Source organism: Rhagoletis zephyria, unplaced genomic scaffold, assembly GCF_001687245.7.
Source record: "Rhagoletis zephyria isolate East Lansing unplaced genomic scaffold, Rhagoletis_zephyria_1.1 Rzeph_scaffold_00230, whole genome shotgun sequence".
In the NCBI taxonomy this organism is placed as follows: domain Eukaryota; kingdom Metazoa; phylum Arthropoda; class Insecta; order Diptera; family Tephritidae; genus Rhagoletis; species Rhagoletis zephyria.
The window spans coordinates 230912-236047 of NW_016157314.1; the positions used below are offsets into that span (position 1 = coordinate 230912).

Consider the following 5136-nt stretch of genomic DNA (forward strand, 5'->3'; position numbering starts at 1 on the left):
TTTTAAATATTTCGAAGGAAACGATGAATTCTATTTCATTTACAATTATAGCAGCAGAGTAAGAGCGCGCTATGGAAGTGAGTTCACAAATATATGCGGAGCTGTCGGGCATAGTAACCATGGACGCATCTGTCAGCTTCTGGTTGAATTGTTCAACCACAATCTCCAATCCAGTTAATGCAATAACAGCCTCCTCCAAACCATTGAAAACATGAACTTATTATAACACCTAATTATAATTCTCCTTTCTGTGTTGCCGAAGAAGAGGGGCTTCCGCATGTCAAATTCATACAACATTTCTTGTGCATATAAATCCGGCTAAGCCATCCACAGTATTTTTGCGCTGAACCCACATCGAAATTTACAAAAAAGTTCTTAGTGCAAACCGAATTTATTAATAAACTATTGTCGGAAATTTGAAACATTTATTTTAAATTAAAGTTTAATCCTTCGATTAGACGTGTATGTTAAAGTAAAGACACAACAACCGAAAATCATTGTACAAATAACTAAACCGGACCCAAGTTTATCGATGAGAGGCAACAAGCATTCTTTTTTATTCGTTCATATAAAGCAGTGGATAAAAATATACGTATATACCAACGATGGGCAAACGCGGCTGCTTAGCAAAGTGCGGCTCTTTATACTTGCTCTTTGCTTAGAACATTTTGGCCCTTTTTTGCTTTTTAAATTACAAGTTTCTTTGCTGGACATTATTTTCCATTATGTCGTTTTTTCATTTTATTCTTTTTATATACACATACGCAAATTGAGATCGGAACATTTCCCGCAATTGGAGAATGAAAATTGGCTTCCTGACTTATTGTTCTTTACCGATATGATGGAACATTTCCAAACTTGAAATTGTCTTTACAAGGAGAGAATAAAAATGGTTTTGATTTCTCGCAAATTATTTTAAGTTTTGAAGCTACAAAAAAGAATATTTCATCATGCTAGAAAAAATATTGCACATAATATAAAAGCAGATTTTTAAAAAAGATTTGCCGATTTGAAATTATTTAAATGTACGTTTGCATACTTCATAAAACCTTTTTTATGTTACATAATTGAGGATGAATTTACAATAACCGAAATACTCCTTTTAAGAAAAGCGAAGAGTTGGAGCTGTTGGAATTAAAAGACGATAAGGCAAAGGAAATGCAACATAAAGCTTTGCCATTGCTTGAATTCCGGCAACAAGTACCAGATTGAAAATATCCGCTGTTGCAAGCAGCTGCGTGCCGTATATTTTCCGTTTTTGGCACAACTTATAACCGTGAGTCTTTAAACTCTACAATGAAATTCGTAAAGTCAAAATACCGTTCACAACTTGTTGCATTCGCGTACCTGATAATTGCTGAAAGTTATAAAAACTATCAGCTTTTTGTGTTCGCGTACGCAAAAAATACTTGCAAAGTAGGGGAAATTGGGAGAATAAAATGATATTTCCTTTTGAGAAAAAGCTGCTCGTTTCTGCTGGAAAAATTTTCGCCGGAACTTACTGTTTTAAATTTTCTACTGCAGATTTTAAACGAACGTACCTATTGACTAACCCACATGCAACAGGACTGTTACGAATGGCTTTAACTGACGTAAAACCAGATATAGATAAAATTTGGCCAAAGGGATCTTTTGAGTTTTCTTTAATATCTTTCTTACGTACATTAGAATAATAATAAAATTAATGTTTTTCATTTTTAATAAAAGTTTTATTTAAAAATAAATTTTTTGTTTTTGTTGTTTTTTTTGGCTCTTTGTAGCATTTAGAATTTACATGTGGCTCTTTTCGGCCTCGGCCTTGCCCTCCCCAGGTATATACGAAAGGCAAATTTGTCTATTTAAAGCAACACCACTAATATTTCCTGCAAACACACATCGATTTAGATCATTTATCTCGCTTCCGACATAGAATTGTATTCGTGTCAATTTCTTATGCAGCGTTTTTGCTGCATTTAAAATGCAACATGTAGCATTTTCGAACATATTTACTCGAAGAGCGTTCATGCTATCGCATTTAGCAAATGTACATTTACGGGAGTTCGAAATCGTATGCTTTTGACAAACAGTCGTGTTCCAGTCGCTTATCCGTATCTATCACGATCAATTCGCACAGAGAAGATAATGTGCAAAAAACCCTACTGAAAAGGGAAAAGAAATTTTATACAAAAAATGCAATACCTTAAATTGTTTTAGCCAGGGTTGTTGCGAATATTCGCATTCGCAACCGCGGAGATTCCGCGAAGCGAAGCTTTTGCGAATGCGAATATTTTGCAAGTGGACCGATAAAACGTATATATGGCAAAAAAAATTACATATTGTAGCCAATATTTTTGCCTGATGCCGCAGGAGTATTTGTGTACCAAAACTGGTCAAATGTCATATTTATCAACTTTTATAAAAATGTCGGGAAAATTTTAGTTTGGCATCCCCCGCGTACAAAAAAAAAGGTGGCTATAGGGGGGTAGGGGGCGTTCTCCTGATTCCAAATATATATACTTTTAGCCGCAGCAGACTTATAGTTTTTAAGTTATTTGTTGTTAAAGTTAGTAAATTGAACTAACCTCTCGGCGCTATTTCACACAACAAACACTTTATTTATGAACACACTTCGGCAAAATAGTTGCATTAAAAGCCAGCACAATGAAATGTAAACATATTTTTTAAATTTATGATGTATTTTTACTAAATTAAGTAAGTTTTAACAATTATCACGCACTTATATATGTATACGCACATTGTGAATACAGAACTGTTGATTCAACCATAGTTTCACACTGACATTAGAAGGGTGCTGCCACATCTAACAAAATAACAATAAAAGGTAATAGTTTTTATCGTACCCGTTTTCCTGTTCAGCGTTGAATTAGTAGTAAAGGAGTGTATGGGGTTAAACACCCCCAATATTAAAAAAAAAAAATGACAAGCGCCGCAGGCGAAAATTTTTAATAAAAAATCGCGCGATTTTTTATAAAAAATTTTCATTATTTATCGAAGTATTGATTTTATGGAAAAAGCGCCGCAGGCGAAAACTTTTAATAAAAAATCGCGCGAGGTTTTATTAAAAATTTTCATTATTTATCGAAGTATTGATTTTTATGGAAAAAGCGCCGCAGGCGAAAATTTTTAATAAAAAATCGCGCGATTTTTTATTAAAAATTTTCACTTTTTAAAATATGGTTTAAAAAAACACCGCAGGCAAAGGGAAAAATACACAATATTATGGTTTATATGTATATTTCACCGCTTCAATTAATTTTACAAAAGGATCCTCATGTTTTCGGGCGATTTTTTTCCTCCACATGTACTCAAACATCATATCCGCAAAGTTTTGTGGATTATTATAGTTATCCTTTGTAAAAAATCTTTTTAATACACGCCATTGCGACTCAATCCGTTGCGTGTGTGTACCGTCTTCTGCTACAAAGGGATTATCGGGATCGCTGTGGTTAACTTTCCGGTGCTCATACCCGTGATTAGGAAGGCAATCATACGCCTTCCAATAATCCGTACAAATAATGCTGCCTTCGAGTACATGCTTCTTAATCAGAGGTATGAGCACCTCAGCCGACCGAATGTTCTCAGGGCACACTTCCAAGCGAAAATCCTCACTGCCGTCCTCCAGCATTCCAAGGATCCAATGCCCTTCCACTCTCCTGCCTGAAAAAGAAAATCATTTAGTCGAAGGGTATTTTTCAATATAGATTTATGTTACCTTTATTGTGTTTTCACCGGGGCCCCCAATTTTCCCCAAAACTTCCTGCTGATCAATTTCGTACAATACTACTGCCTCACGGCAATAGTTGTACCAATCGCAGATGGTAGCGCTGGATAAAATGGATCGCTCGATAAAATTCTCCTTCCTGACGAGAGCCTGCGGCAGTGCGAAGCATATGTATACATAAGATAAAAAATATGTGGAAGCGATATCTTCGCATTTTCAAACCACGTCCCAGCGGCCCTTGAAGTGGCAACCCTAGAACGGCAGACCCCTTTGCGGCATCGGAAAATGCCGACGGTATTGTTTCCCGCGGTTGACACAAGCATCGGTGCCTTATGGATGCGACACAACTTATTACGTAATATAAGGCCCTGTTCCTCGGCAAATTCAATACACTTCTCCCGCGTATCCAATCTTTTATAAATTTTGACTAGGTTCCACATATTTTCTACTTCAGCCACGGTCAGCACATTGGCATTCCGCGCACTAACACCACGGCTGGTGGAAGGTACATCAAAATCTATAAATATAATAGTAATTATATCTGTGTATGAACATAAAAAAAGAAAGAAAAACATACCAGCTTGTATCTCACTCATTTCTAAAATTTAAATCAAAATATTAATTACAGTATTTAAAAACGCGCTTAATTCACCCAACTGTTGAGATAAGAACACAAGAATTAAGAAAATAGTACCAAAACAGATTTAAAAAACAACGGTACTTTTTAAAAACAGTAATATGCCTTTGGCAGTGGCACCCATTAAAAGGGGGTTACAAATGTCAGTAAAAAATTAATAAAAGAACATGAGCCAGCTACACCAGCCACAGTACTTTTGCGCAGAACACTTTTCTGCGTAGGCGGCCTTCGGCCGCGCTTAGGGATTATAACCCTTACTACGTAGAATTCTACTTTCTGTGTGACATAACTTTACTTATGCCAAAGGTTTATTGGGGAATATGACCCCAAACCCTCCTTTACTACAAATTCAGCGCTGAACAGGAAAACGGGTACGATAAAAACTATTACCTTTTATTGTAATTTTGTTAGATGTGGCAGCACCCTTCTAATGTCAGTGTGAAACCATGGTTGAATCAACAGTTCTGTATTCACAATGTGCGTATACATATATAAGTGCGTGATAATTGTTAAAACTTACTTAATTTAGTAAAAATACATTATAAATTTAAAAAATATGTTTACATTTCATTGTGCGGGCTTTTAATGCAACTATTTTGCCGAAGTGTGTACATAAATAAAGTGTTTATTGTGTGAAATAGCGTCGAGAGGTTAGTTCAATTTACTAACTTTAACAACAAATAACTTAAAAACTATAAGTCTGCTGCGGCTAAAAGTATATATATTTACTATCAGGAGAACTCCCTCTATCGTTCCATACCCTCCTTAATGCCGAACT

At 35.6% G+C, this 5136-nt stretch overlaps 1 pseudogene; it reads right to left on the minus strand.

The window, feature by feature from the left end:
* Nucleotides 1-3004: 3004 nt before the first annotated feature.
* On the minus strand, nucleotides 3005-4909 carry LOC108358274 (uncharacterized; annotated as a pseudogene).
* Between the last annotated feature and the right edge of the window lie 227 nt (nucleotides 4910-5136).